The 15,271-nt window shown below is 51.7% G+C and overlaps 1 long non-coding RNA gene across 1 annotated transcript; it reads left to right on the top strand.

Annotated features, from left to right (window-relative positions):
• Positions 1-269: 269 nt before the first annotated feature.
• LOC111764919 (uncharacterized) lies at positions 270-12,730 on the top strand. Its single transcript, XR_002797399.3, has 3 exons — positions 270-453; positions 7,364-7,617; positions 9,703-12,730. It is a non-coding gene; the product is annotated as an uncharacterized lncRNA (long non-coding RNA).
• The last annotated feature ends 2,541 nt before the right edge of the window (positions 12,731-15,271 follow it).

The raw sequence follows: 15,271 nt of genomic DNA, 5'->3' as shown, positions 1-15,271 counted from the left end.
CACGAACCTATCTGGGTTCACTGGAGCCTCACAAGACTAGGAGGCGGATAGGTGTCATCAAAAGCATTCTCCGAAGGAGGAAACCTTTTCAGGACTACAAAACCTGGTTCTGCGCCTGCGAATCCCAGACCGACTCTCCGGTCCGACCGGAATCGCGTTGGCAACAGCGCCCCCTGCGGGCTTCAGCAAGTACCCCGGCGCGAGTCAAGGCTAGCCCCGCCCCTCAGCGCCGGAAACGCCCGAACGTTCCCCTCCGCCTCCGAAGACTGCCGAGCGCTCCTCCGAAGCTTGGATTGGGGGGGCGCGCCGCCTCCAACCCGGAAGCCACACCGCTTTGGGGGGGGCGCGCCGCCTCCAACCCGGAAGCCACACCCCCGGGCGGTCTTGGTCACCGTGACGTTGTATCAGAAACGTCCTCGGGTGGCGTCCTTGGTCGCGATTTCTTCCTTCCTTGTGAGTACCGCCCCAGCGGCGGCGGCACTCAAGGGACTCTCGGGCGTCGCGGGGCATGCCGGGAGGACCGGATGCGCCCCCTGGCGCGAGGGGCGGGGCTGGCTCTCCCTTTTCTTCCCCTGGGCGGGGCCGCCGGCGAAGGGACTCGTCTCTGGGGGACTGTGATTCTGCAAGGACACCGGTACATCAAGCCCTTGTGTCCTTGCGCAGCAACTTTCCCTCCTCACACCTTAGTTTTTCATTTGTAAAATGGGGCCTTTTCCTGGACCCCTCCGCGGCTGCAAAAACCGGGGTTTTAGCCAGCATTTCCGGGATTCCAGGCCCACGCAGGCACCTGGGAAATTCGAGCTGGATCATTCGGACGGGGGTGCACACGTAGAGTGCTGGTAGCTCCTTCCCTGGCTGAGTAAGCCCCCCTGGAACTCGAGGCTCCTGGAGTTTGGGTACCAACCCCTTCCTGGTGGACAAGGCGCCCTGCAGTCAGGGATGGTGCCAGATGTCAGACATGGTTATGGAGGTAGTAACGGTTGTACCTCGGATTTTTTGAGCACTTATTACATGCCTGGCTCTGTGCTAAGTCCATCACGTGTATTGTTTCAGATCACTACCGCCCGGGCAGGTACGTACTGTAATTGTCGTTCCCAGTAGCCCTTAGCCTTACCCACTATTCTATACTGAGAAAAGTTTTGATCTGGGAGAGTGAACGGGGGGAATAACAGGGCGGAGCAGTTTTAGTCATACATTCCATGAATTGAGCACTCACCTAGTGCTAGGTACTGGCCTAAATGCATTCCGTGCATCTTTGTACTCCTGACCCTAAGACCCTGTAAGGCAGGTTTTGTTATTTCCTTTGTATAGATGAGGCTCACAGAGGTCACTGCTGTAAAAAAACTGAAATTTTCTGGGTCACTGATGGTGCACTCTGTCTGACTTGATATGTCACTTTTAGGAATACCCCACTCTTCTCTGAGCCTCAGTGCTTTTGTGTCTGTCAGATCCCCAGGATGGGACAGTGTAGCAAGGTAAATGGTTCCAGGGACTTAAGTCCTAGGGACTGTAGGTGGGAACTGCCGGGGACCAGGAACCCCCAGAGGGGCTTTGGAATAAGCCAGGGGGAAAGCTGGTGTGGGAGTTGGAATCTGTCCTGGTCTGGGGTCTGCCTGGCCTCACTGGACAACCCCAGATACTTTGCCAGGGCCTCGGTTTCCCTTCCATGCAGAGAGGGGCCCAGGCTGCCTGGTCTATGGGCAAATGCAGAGGGAGTGCCAATAAAGGTGGATAATCAGGGACTACTTCCCAGAGGAGGTGGCATGAGCCGAGGCCTGGAGAATTGAGAAAGAACTGAGTGGGTTACCTGAAGCTGGAATTTCCCTGGCAGAATCTCCGGATGCCACAGAAGTTGGAGATGGGTCCCCTGGCTCAGGGAGAAGGGAAAGGTGGGGTGAGGAGGGCTGCCCTATCATGCCGAGAGTCTCTGCTGGTAGAGCTAGTGAGAAAGGGCAGGAGCTCTGGAGTCAGGCAGACCTGGATTTGTATCCCATCAGCATTGCCTCACTTAGGGCCCTTGATCAGAATTTCACCTCTCCAAGCTTCAGTTACTTCCACCTGGGAAATGGGTATCAATAGCACCTTATTCACCATTATCTTGTCAAAATCAAATGGTTTTACTATTGTGGCAGAAGTGGGGAAGCTTTGTTTATTGAAAAAAAAAATTTTTAATGATACGTTACACACTATATTTGGTTCATAGTAACACAGTCATACAGTATTTGTCCTTTTGTGTCTGACTTGCTTCACTCAACGTAATGTCCTCCACTTCATCCATGTTGTCATATGCTTCATGACCGCATTTCTTCTTACAGCTGCAGAATATTTAAAATAAAATAATTATATGTATCCAGTCCATTTAATTGAGAAATATATGTTTTTATTCAACTGTGTTTTCTTTTCCTTTTTTTTAAAGATTTATTTTTTATTTCTCTCCCCTCCACCCCACCCCAGTGTTCACTCTCTGTGAATATTTGCTGTGTGTTCTTCTGTGTCCACTTGCATTCTTGTCGGTGGCACCAAGAATCTGTGTCTCTTTTTGTTGCATCATCTTGCCGGTCAGCTTTCTGTGTGTGCGGTGCCACTCCTGGACAGGCTGCACTTTTTTTGCCCTGGGCAGCTCTCCTTATAGGGTGCAGTCCTTGCACGTGGGGCTCCCCTTTGCTGGGGACACCCCTGTGTGGCCCCGCACTTCTTGCGCGCATCAGCAGTGCACATGGGCCAGCTCACCACATGGGTCAGGAGGCCCGGGGCTTGAACCCTGGACCTCCCATATGGTAGGCAGACACTCTTAGCAATTGAGCCAAATCTGCTTCCCTCTTTTATTTTTAAATTGTTTTTATTTTCAATTATTAAAGGTACAAAAGTTAAAAAAATAAAATTTAATTTATTAAAAAAGCAAGAATAAAAGATGATATGGAGTCAAGTGTAACTCCATGGAAATGCTTCCTCTGCTCCTCAGTGCAGAAGCTGGTTTAGAGTCTCACAGAAAACTTTTGACTGTATTTATTTATTGTTGTAAAAATGACACTTTTTTATTGATGCTCTTAATTGTGAGCTAATTATTTTTTCTTATATAAAAGCCAGCCCTGGTTACATGTAATCTATCCTGTATCTTATCATGATTCCTGTTGGTAAAAGTACAAGACGACCTCTAGATGTCTTTTCTATGAAATGAGCTGCTATGTATACATGTGCATACACACAACTGGGAATCAACAATGAGTTTATTGCTCATGGGAGATAAAAATTAAGAATGCAAAAAGTTTGGGCTAAGTGGTCCTGGACTACAGACTTTTTTCTTGAATATAACAGTATAATTCGTCATTTACTCGGCACCAGGCTAAAATGTGTAAAATCTCTTTGAAGGTATATCTTGTTTGTAAACATTTGTCAGATTCTAATTTTTTTCTTTTGTGTTAAAATTCAACTATAGATGTATATGAAACAAAATAAATGGAGATCATTTTTCTCCCCCCCCCCAAAAATAGCTCCTTATTCAAAAGGATGGTCAGATTACATATTTCCATTTGTATGAGATTTCCAAAATAGGCAGATCTATAGAGACAGAAAATAGATTAGTGGTTCTCTAAGAGCTGGGGGACTTGGACAGAAGTGGGGCATTACTGCCCACCCGGTTTTTGTTTGTTTTGGGGTGATGAAAGTGTTCTAAAATTGATTGTGGTGATGGTTGCACATCTTTGTGGATATAGTAAAAGTCATCGAATTATACACTTTGAAGATTTCTTTTATGTATTTCTCTCCCTCCCCCCCCTGCCCTAGTTGTCTGTTCTCTGTGTCCATTTGCTGCATGTTCTCCTTTGTCCATGTCTGTTGTTGTCAGCGGCACGGGAATCTGTGTTTTCCTTTTGTTGCGTCATCTTGTTGTGTCAGCTCTCCGTGTGTGTGGCACTACTCCTGGGCAGGCTGCACTTTTCTTTCGCGCTGGGCGGCTCTCGTTACGGGGCGCACTCCCTGCTCATGGGGCTCCCCTACAGGGGGGGCACCCCTTCATGGCATGGCACTCCCTGCACAAACCAGCACTGCGCATGGGCCAGCTCCACACAGGTCAAGGAGGCCCGGGATTTGAACCGCGGACCTCCCACGTGGTAGACGGTTGCCCTATCTATTGGACCAAGTCTGCTTCCCTGAAATTATACACTTCGAATGACTGATTTGTATGGTTTGTGAATTATATCTCAATAAAGCTGTTAAAAAAACAAATGATGAGATGCTACAAGCCTGGCACCTGGTAAGCATCCCTGGTTTTATTTATTCCTAGCAGCAGTCCAGCCCTCCGTAGGAGTGTGCTAATAGGACCAGGGAGTGGCAGGGGCCTGGCCCACCGCTGGCTGGCTGGGAATCCCAAGTAAGTCCAGTCGTCTTCCTGAGCTTCAGTTCTCTCCTCTGTGAAATGGGGTGAACGTCCAGGCTTTGACCCCACTGTGAGGCTCAGAGCAAACCACGGACTTCTCCAGGTTCAAGGTTGGATGTGTCTCCCCCTGGAGCACAGTGTGGGGAGTGGGTGTTCCCTTCTGCCTGGCTCCCGTGGGGCTGGCTGCTCCTGTCTACTTGTGGGGTGTCCTGCGCAGGACGGTGTGCGGGGGGGGGGCACTGCCCAGGGGATAGAGCCTGGGCTGCCGCAGACCCAGCCCCTGGAGAGCCCGCCTGGGAAGGTGCGCCCCCAGCCTGGCGGCGGTCACGTTGTCATTCTGGACCTCAGAGTCCTCCTCTGTAAAATGGGGAACCAATAGTGCCCCCCTCTTAGGGTTGTGCTTAGGTTCGCAGGGACTGGCATAGGAACCATATTCTCATGGTCAGTGTAATCATCACCCATCAGCTGCTCTTTGCCACCCTCCCCACCAGCTTCCTCCTCACACAGTGAATTGTACCAGGACTGTGGCTCCCCAGTCCCCACCCAGGCCATCAACTCCTCAGGGGCAGGTCCTGGGTGCTCCTCCCTCTGCCGCCCCCCTCAGACCCAGCCCTGGGCTGGCCAAGCTCCTCCCTCGTGCTCTTAGCTGCTCCCCGGCAGCCCCGGGGGGGGGTGGCTCCCCACCTCCCTTCTAACCCCCTGCCTAGCTGCTGAAGAGCACCCCTGGCCTGCAGGCCTGACCAGCTGGGAACTGCAGCCCCCCTCCACCCGCTGCCCGGGCAGCCCCCCCACCACCCCGGATTCTGGGCGTCCTGCTCTCACTGCAGATGGAGGGCCGGAGCGGCAGAGCCCGACTCAGCGTCTTCCCTCCCCGCCTCCATCCTTCCTGCACAGAGCTGCTGCCTGTGACCTCCGCAGTGTCCCTGCTGCATCATCATCGCTGCGGCGGGCAGGGGGCATGGCTAGGAGGGTGCTTCCTCTGCTGGCTACTAGTCCCCGCTCAGGACCAGCAGCGGGCCGTGTCAGATTTAGGGCCCCCGCCCGACTCTTGCTCGCAAAACTGCCTGCAAACCACTCGTGGCCGTTTCTTTCCTGGGCCCCTGTTTGCAGGTGGTCAGTTTGTCTTAGGCCAAGGCCCACGCACCCCCCCCCACCTCTCCCCAGACCCCCTGGGAGAGCAGGGCAGGTTGTGCTTAGAGAGGAACATATCCTATGCCAGCCCTGCCACGGACGGGCTGAGCCATGATGCCAGGGATGGGAACCTCTCTGGGCCTCAGTTTCCCCAATTGTACAGTGTGAATGATCTTGAAGAGGTCATCACTGACATCCATGCTTCTGGTCTCCCTCCACCTTCCCCCAGCCCCTCTCCCCACCAGAGGCTTTCACCTTGGCACTGAGTCTCATATGTGCCTCTGAGCGGGAACCAGGCCAAGCAAGCAGGGCAGAGCTGGGATGGGGCCGACAACTGGGGGTGGTGGAGAAGCCCAGCTGTGGAGCCCCAAGGCCTTGGGTGGGACACCCCCTTCCCCTGGACCAGGCCCTCCCCTCTCTGAGCTTCAGTCTCTTCCGTAAAATAGGGAGTCAGAAACGTGTTGTCCGTGGTGAATCCCTCTGCAGAGCATGGCATAACAGGAGATAATAAATGGGTCTCCTTCCCCTTCCAGGCCGACCGTCCGCTGGGTCTGACAGTGGTGGAGATGGAGGGTGGGCTGGCAGAGGTGGTTTCCGGGTGGAGCGGGGCCATAGCTCTGCCTCCAGGGGATCTGCTTGAGCCCAGCTTAGTGGTGAGCAGGAAGAGGGGAGGTCAGAGCAAGCCTCAACCCTGGTGTGTGTGGGGGGACAAGAGGGTCATGGGACTGGCCGAGAGCTTGGTGGCCTATTTGCCCACTTGTTCATCCATTCAACAGATTTTTACTCAGTCAGCTGCTTCTCCTTGAGGGCTACTAAGGCCTGGGCCAGTGGAAGACAGAACGAAACAAGAGCTCCCTGTGTGCCATCCCCTGTTCGAAACATCTTACATGTATTAACTTGCTTTCATCCTCACGACACTATTGGGTAAGCACTGTTAGCCTCATTTGGCACAGAGAGTCAAGTAACTTGCCCAAGGTCACACAGCTGGTAAGTGATAGAGCTGGGGTTTGAAACCAGGCAGTATTCTAAGGTCCATGACAATACCTTTCCCAGCTTCCTGCTGCCCGCAGATCTGAGCCTCCTTCCTGCTCATTCTGGAACAACTCACTGAGCCTCACACCTTTGGGCCTTCGCTCTTTCTATTTCCCCTACCTGCAGTGCCCTTTCCTGACCCACTTTTTTCTCTGACTGTTCAACTCCTGCTCAGCCTTCAAGACTCAGCTGTGACCACCCCTCCTCCAGGAAGCCTTCCTTGATGCCCTCCCTGACCCAGGCTGAGTTAGGCTCTCTGCTGGCCTCTCACAGTCCCTTGCCCCCTCCCAGTCCCCTTCCACAGTCCAGCACTCACCCCTCTTGTTGCAAGCGTCTGTTAATGTGTCTGACTCCCATACCAAACTATGAGCCCTTCATCCTGGCCTTGGCACCCCATGTGCCTGGCACCAGACCTGGTGCAGAGATCACTGGGAAATATCGAATGACTCCATTTTGGTGGTTATAACCTTGTTGAGTGCCGGTAAGTTCTAGTAACTCTGTTTCGCAGAGGAAGAAACTGAAGTACAGAGAAGTGGCATGATCTGCCCAAGGCACCAAGTGTTGGGTTGACTTAAACAGTGGGAATTTATTGGCTCATGGTCTTGAGGCTAGATGTCTAAATCAAGGTGTCATCGAGGTGATGCTTTCTCCCCCAAAACTGTGGTGTTTTGGGGCCGGCTGCCGGCGATCCTTGGTGCTTGGCTTTTCTGTCGCCGGCAATGCACACGGCTCTCTCCTGGCATCTCCTTTCTCTTCCTGGTTCGTCGACTTTCAGCTTCTGGCTGCTCCCTCTGGCTTTCAGTGACTTTCACTCTGCTTACGCAGGACTCCAGTAATCTGGATTAAAATGCAACACGATTCCTTTGGGCCACACCTGAACTGAAGTAACATCTTGAAGAGATTTTATTGACAATGGCTCCGTACCCACAGGAATGGAATAAGCTTAAGCACACGTTTTTCTGGAGGTGCATAGCTCCAAGCCACCACACTGAGCCATGGTGGCAGAGCTGGTGCTTGCCAGAGTGATTTCCATGTCAAGGCCAGGGTCACGGAGGTGGCAGAGGACTGCGTTCTATCAGGTAACTGGTGCCTAATAATGACAATAATAATGATGAAAGCTACCCCATTTTAGTGGCTCTTACAGTGTCCAGCACCACACTAAGCACTTTCCACACGTACTTTTCATTTATGCCTCACATTTACCCTCTAAAGGAAGTACTATGATTAATTTTGTTTTATAGAGAGGAAGTGGCAACTTAGAGCAGTTAAGTGATTTGCTGACAGTCACACAGCAATGATTTACAGAACCAGGGTTTTAATTGTCCCATTAATTTATTAATGGCCCAAAAGTCCAAAGGCCCAAAGGGTGGACAGTGAAAAGTCTTCCTCCCCCTCTGCTGTCCCCAGCCGCTGGGGTCCTTCCCAGAGGCAACCAGGATTCTCGCATGACCTTCAGAGCAGGTTTGAACTAGGACCATGAGATGCTCCATCACCCAGGGCTGCTCAGTGCTTGCCAGAGTGCCCACCACGGCCTGGCAGAGAAGTGGGGCCACCAAAGGCCTCCGTCCCCCGCTCTGGGGCTCCCTCCCCACTGCCATTGTGCCTCTTCCAGCAATTAGCTGAGCTGCTTGCCTGGCTCTCTTCTCCCGCTGCTGCGGCAGAGTCTGGGCTCCGGCCCAGAGCCCCTGCCAGGTGCCAGGGAAGGATGCAGCAGGTCGTGGAGGGTCTGCCTTCAGCCGGGTCTGAGACCTGCTCGGTCTTCCATCACGAAGGTCGCCCAGCGCCGGGACGCAGAGGTAGGGAGGTCAGAGCGAGCAGGCCTGGGCAGGCCTGGAGAGCAGGGGCTCCGTGGGCGAAGGGCCGGCCGTGAGCACAGTCCTTAGGGACAAACAGACTAGGGGTTCGGCCTGGCTCCACCCTGTCCTGCTGCTGAGCCGCCTGTGTCCACCCTCTGAGTCTCAGGGCACTTTTGAGGATGAAAAGGTACCTCAACCGCTTGGGGAAGGCAGTAAGCGCTTAAAAAGTGCTAGCTGGGCTATTTAAATTACCAGCTTCTCCATCTCTCCAAGCTTCCATCTAACCCCTGGAAAACTGGAAGGCAAGACTCTTAGAGCATGAGCCCAGGACTTTTATTTCCTTCCCACATGCAGAAGGAATGTACTGTGAATGAACATTAGGTGACATTCCTGTTGGAGCTGTGTTCCTCTTACTTGGTGCCAGGCCCTGTGATGGGGGCATGTATGCCTCCATGGGTGTGTAGCTAATAGAGATCCAGACACCCCTCCCACTCCCATGGTGACAAGCTAGCGGGGAGCCCAGCGGCAGGAGCTTACCCCGCAGTTGGGGGGAGGGCACAGAAGCCAGGGAGGGACTAACAGGAAGCTGGGTGGGAGTCAAGACAGGGCCCTGGCTGGGAGTCAGGGGTCTCAGTGGGCCACTTGCTAACTCTGTAGCCTTGGGCCTTCCGAAACCCCAGTGTCTTCCTCTGTGAAATGGGGATGATCGTCCCCCTCCCACTAGCCTCATGGGATTTGGGAGGCTCGGGCAGGGAAGGTCTGAAGCAGGGTGACGTGGCCTGTGGACCAGTGTGGCTCGGCCCTCACAGGGTTTTCAAAGGATATGAATTAGTTGCCCTATCAGTCCTGGAAAAAGAGTCCCCTCTGGGGGCTCAGAAGGGAGAGATTCAGAAATTTTGTCTGAAAAGCTGGGCAGAAACTGAGGAGGAGGGGATATTACCAGAAGCCATGGCCTGGCACCACGGAAGGATGGGCTGTCTGGTGGGAGCTGGAACCAGTTGATGCACAGAGAGGGGCAAGTACCAGGGCCTCTTCCCAAAAACGGGGTGTGTTTGGGAGGCCCGTTGTCTGCCTCGTCCTGGCTATGGACAGTGGCCTTGGAGAGTCCTGGCGAGGAGTCCTGAGAAGCCTATGGGGTCACCAGTGTTCCAGCCGGCACTCAGTGAGGCGGGGGCCCCAGCCTTCCAGGTCAGGGGTCAGAAGAGGAGAAACCAGGAGGACCCAAGTTGGGTGGACTGAGAAGGCAGAGCCAGGGAAGCCGGGGAAGCAGGATTGGCCCCCAGAAAGAGCCCGTGGGGTACCCAAGACTGTGGGACACTTCCTAGTGCAGTCTTAGAGGCTGTGTTTGAGGTTCTGTTTTGTTTTTAGTTTTCTTTCAGAGGCTGTCAGTCGCGGCATTCAGGCCATTTCTTCTGGAAAAACCCAGAACATCAACTCGTGGCAGAGCTGTCTTGGAGGAGGACGTTGGGGTAGCCTGCAGCTGCCCTCTCAGAGGTTGTGCTTGAAGTCTGAGGAGAACAGGGCCTAGGCCAGCGGCCTCCTGGCTGCGAGGAAGCTGAGAGCCCCGACTCTGGAGTCAGGCAGACTGGTGGGCAAATCTCAGCGTTGTGGGGTTTTGTGCCTCCTCACCTCGCTGAGCCAGGATATTCTTGTTGGAAGAGGATGCCAGCCGCAGGGCTGTGGGGAAGGGTGGAGGGGGTCCTGTGCGTGGGAACGAGGTTGCCATGGTTACCATGTTCCCAGGGCTGCTCTGATGACCTGGGCTGCTCTCTGGCCCTCAAGACGGGGAGAACCCCCAGATCCTCCGCTCTGTTCTTCCTGCCCTCTCCAAGGGAACGCACCCAGCAGGAATTCGTCCTCTGCAGGGAGATGCAGGGAGAAAGTCTCCTCTTTTGATGAGACAGCAATGAGGTGATGTCTGGGTTTTTTATGACCCTGCTGCTGAACGGGTGCCAGACACAAGAGTCCAGGCTGGATTCCACGAGCCACGTTTGTCCTCTGGGATCCTGGCCCTGTAGGGACCTTCCGGGGGTCCCATTTGAGACCCACCAGCCGGGAAGAAGTTGGCCCAGGGCAAATGGAAGCAGTTCCAAGACCGGGGCACCTCCCTTGGGGATTTGGGAGCCTGCCTCACTCAAGAGCCTTTTCTTTCAACAGCAACAACGAAAAATCCCAGGCACACGGCACCCATTAAACAGCATGTGTATCCTCAAAAGAAAACTCCAACAAATAAACAAAAAAAACTTTCATTTTTTTTTTCTCCTCTTAACAGAGTAAGAAATTTTTTAAAGAAGTACCGGGAGTCAAATCTAGGCACTCAACCACTGAGCTATACCCTCTCTCCTAAGAAATCTTTTGGGATGTAGAAACTACCATTTGCCCCATTTTGAAGAATAAACTGAGGCCTAGATAGCTTAATTACCTTGCCCATAGAAAACCAGTGGTGTCAAGTGTGGCCCAATTTCTTGGCTCCGTCATCATTAATCAGACTTCAGAAGCCTGAGACCTTTTTGTCTCTTAGAGTCACTAGACGACTCAGTTTGGTCAACCGAAGGATAAATGGCCTGGTGAATCTGAGACTGCTGGTGATAATATTAAAGGATCCTATTTTAAATGAGGGGGGAAAATCCCTAAAATACCACATGGTTGTTAAAAAAAAAATGGGGAGCGGTTATAGCTCAGTAGTTGAGTACCTGCTTCCCACGTACAGGGTCCCAGGTTCAATTGCCAATACCATCTTTTATTTTTTAAGGATTTATTTATTTATTTCTCTCCCCTTCCCCTCCACCCCGGTTGTCTGTTCTCTGTGTCTATTTGCTGCATCTTCTTCTTTGTCCCCTTCTGTTGTTGTCGGCGGCACGGGAATCTGTGTTTCTTTTTGTTGTGTCATCTTTTTGTGTCAGCTCTCCGTGTGTGCGGCACCATTCCTCGGCAGGCTGCACTTTCTTTTGCGCTGGGTGGCTCTCCTTATGGGGCACACTCCTTGCACGTGGGGCTCCCCTATGCAGGCGACACCCCTGCGTGGCAGGGCACTCCTTGTGCGCATCAGCACTGAGCATGGGCCAGCTCCACACGGGTCAAGGAGGCCCCGGGTTTGAACTGCAGACCTCCCATGTGGTAGATGGACGCCCTAACCACTGGGCTAAGTCTGCTTCCCTGCCAATACCATCTTTAAAAAGAAAAAAATCAGTTAAAAAATGTCTGAGGTATGCAGCGAAAGCCCCTGAAACTCCATTCTCAGGAGATAAGCTGTGTGACCATTTATCATCTATGTATTCCTCCAGGTTTTTCTATGCATGTGCTAATATAAGTGAATATTTTTTAAAAATTGAAATTTCACTCTACATTCTATTGTGCAATTCGTTTTTTACAAATAACAGTAGCTCTTGAAAGGCAGAGGTTCTTTTGTTTTTAATAAATTAACTTTATTGATACTTATTAATAAAGCATAAGTCCATCCAAAGTGTACAATCAATGGTATTTGGTATAATCACACAGTTGTACAATCATCACTTCAAACATTTTTAGAGTATTTTCCTTATTCTGATAATAATAATAATAAGCAAACAAACCAAAAAAAAATCATCACGGATAGCAGATGTGGCTCAAGTGATAGAGCTTCCGCCTACCATATGGGAGGACCTGGGTTCGATCCCTGGGGCCTCCTGGTGAAAAAGAAAAAGAGAAAGTGTGCCTGGGCAGCGAGCCAGTGTCCACATGAGTGCCTGCATGGCGAGCCAGTGCCCGCACAGTGAGTCACACAGCAAGATGATGACACAACAAAAAAGAGACAAGGGGAAAGTCAAGGTGAAGAGCAGCAGAAACTGGCAACTAAGGTGGCACAAGTGACAGGGAACCTCTTTCCACATCAGAGATCCCAGGACTGAATCCCAGTGAATCCTAGAGGAGAGAAAATGAGAAGAGAAGACAGCAAGAACAGCAGGGCGGGAGGAGGGGGAGGGGGAAAAATAAATAAATCTTTTAAAACAACAACAACAAAACCTCGTCACCTCTCAACTCTCAATTTCTCTCTCTCTGCTTCCTCTGCCCTACATAGCTGCTATTCTATTTCCTTTCCTCTAATATATCTGTATTCATATTTTGTATAAACGATCTTACATATTACCCATATTCCTGTTTCAGGTGAGGTTTCGCTAGGCTATGCAGTCGCGTGATGCATGTTTCAGCTTCCCTTCTGGTAATATACATGACCTCAGACGTTCCCTCTCAACCACTGTCACATCCATGTAACAGCTCTGCTAGTTACAAACACTATGATGTGCTTTCACCATTTCTGTTCATTTCCAAAGATTTACAACCTTTTAACCAATTTAGGCAGAGCTTCTTTACCTGGCGGATCTGGTGGCGGCAGCATCTGATAAAGTTTCATGCAAAATTGTGTGTTTTCTGTGTGAATTTTTCAGGGATAGTGACTATGACTCTCATCAGAATCTTAAAAAAGTCCCAGAGGTGGAGGCATGACATGATCATTTGTCAAAACACAGAACTGTGCAACACAAAGAGTGAACCCCAAGGTAAACTACGGACTTGCATTACTAATAATAAATCACTATTGAGGAGTGATTGGGGCTCAGTGGTTGAGCGCCTGCTTCCCATGCATGAGGTCCCAGGTTCCATCCCCAGTAATTCCTAAAATAATAGTAATAAATACATAATATCAATATATAAATATTGGTTCATTAATTGTAACCGATACACCACACTAACCCAAGATGTTAATAATTGGGGAAACAGGAGAGAAGGGTAGGGGAGAAAGGGTATAAGGGAACTCTGTACTGTTTGATTTCTCTGTAAACCTAAAACAGCTCTGAAAAAATCCGTCAATTAAAAAATTAAGTATAAGATTTTAAAAATTCATTAAAAAAAAAAAGATCCAGACCGAAGCCCCTCTATTTTGCAGATGGGGAAGGCCGGGCTGGGAGGGGAAGGGCCCCGGGGGAAGTGCGGCGGAGCGGCGCCCCCCGTGGCCTTGGAGGGGGAGGACAGAGACTGCGGCAGCCGCCTGGCCCTGGGCCCCCTGCCCTGGCCCCGGGAGAGGAGCCGCGTCCCGCGGAGCCAGGAGCAGGGCGAGGGAGAGTGAGCCCTGCCCGGGCTGTCGGGCTGAGCCTCTGCAGTGCCTGTCGGGCGAGATTTACGGCCTTGGCGCTGAGAGCCACAGCAGCCTGGCGCAGTGCTCCAGGAGAAGCCGCAGGGCCTCGGCGGTGGGGACTTCTGCGTGGGCCTGGCCGCCTCCTTGCGCCCGCAAGGCTCTCGGGAGAGCCCTCCAAGGGGTAGGGGTCAAGGGCTAGCCCTCTACCCAGGGGGCAGGACCCCTGCACTGCCTGTGCCAGGACGTGGACCCGGGGGAGGGGGGGGCGCCTATAAGTCTCCCCAGTTTACAGATAGAAACCTGCTCGAGGAGGCCCAGGAGCCTGAGTGGGGTCGGCCAGAGCCCTGTCCTCAGCAGGGGGGGGACATCCTCCTCCGCTCCCCCCCCCCCCCAGGGCGGGGCTCCCACCCGGCTCTAGGCTGACTCGGCCACGTGAGGCCGGAGGGGTTTAGGTTCCATTTGAACTTTCTTTTTTTTTTTTTTTACCCCAGCCCCGGGCACTTTTGTAATTAAGGGGAAGTTTTTCTTTTTCAAATCTGTATTTCAGAAACGTTTAGCCAATAATGCAGTTTAGAACCCGACGTCTAAGACCCACTGAGTCTGGGGCGTCCTGGCCTGTGGGCGTCCCTCCCGCCACCACCCTCCTCAGACCTAGCCCTCGCAGCAGAGAAACTCCTTCTTCAGTGCTCTTGGCCTTAAAGCAGGGAAGGCTTCCCGGAGGAGGAGGTTCCCGGGCTGGTGTAGGCGGGGTGGGTTGGGAGGGGCAGGAACACCTTCCAGGGAGGGGGTGCAGCCGAGCAAAGGCTCAGAGGTGTGGATGAGGGTGGGCAGCTCTTGGAAAAAAAAAAAAAAGATGGACCTGGGAGGGCCCAGGATGCCTTAGGGCTTGTAGGAATGATGTTTTGCCTGAGAGGTTCTTGGGGTACCTTCCTCTTCACTCTTACCTAACTGTACGCTCCTTGAGGCCAGGGCTTGGGGGCCCCCAGAACCGAGCAGAGGATGGACGCCATGGGAGCTCAGTAATGCAACTAAGAGGCAAAGGCTCTGGGGACAAGAGGAGCTGGTTCAAATCCCGTCTCCACCATTTCCTTGCTCCGTGACTTCAGTGACTCTGTCTGTTGGAGCTTTGAAGATCTCACCAAATGGGGATGCTCACACCTGCCCTGCTCGCCTCCTGGGGCTTCAGCGAGGGCCGGGGACCAGGAAGGGCCGAAGGTATTCTGTAGCTGTCAGGTGCTGGCCCAGTGTCAGATATTCTTGCTATTATTCGCATGGCGCTGAGCACGACAGGAGCTCCATAAACCTTAAAAACTGGTTGTTGTTGGTTTTTCTCTGTATAAAAGTGTACATATTCATCGTGGAAAATTTAGGAAATGGAGATAAGCAAAAGGAAGAAGGCTATTAAAATTATCCACAGGGACAGCACAACATTTGAATGTTGAATTGTTGAATTGTTCTCTTTAAAATGGTTCATTTTATGGTATGTGAATCTCACCTCAGTTTTCTGCTTTTTGTTTTTAAAGGTTATCCAGGGGAGTGGGTGTAGCTCAGTGGTTGAGCACCTGCTTTCCATGCAGTAGGTCCTGGGTTCAATCCCGGTTAACTCCTAAAAAAAAAAAGAGTTATCCATAATCTTACTCCTGCTAACATTTTGATCTTTTTTTTCCATGTGTGTTTGAGTGTGTTTGTAAAACTGGAATTACATTGTACATTCTGTTTTGTAATCTACTTTTTTTTTAAAACAACAATATCACAAACATCTCTCCGTAAGAGAAAATCACATTTACATCCTCACTTTAAAAAAAAAAAATCCTTACTTTTTTCGTT

This window comes from Dasypus novemcinctus, chromosome 19 (genome assembly GCF_030445035.2).
Source record: "Dasypus novemcinctus isolate mDasNov1 chromosome 19, mDasNov1.1.hap2, whole genome shotgun sequence".
In the NCBI taxonomy this organism is placed as follows: Eukaryota; Metazoa; Chordata; class Mammalia; order Cingulata; family Dasypodidae; genus Dasypus; species Dasypus novemcinctus.
Note: the sequence above shows the minus strand (reverse complement) of the source record. Positions and strands in the feature narration are given on the sequence as shown.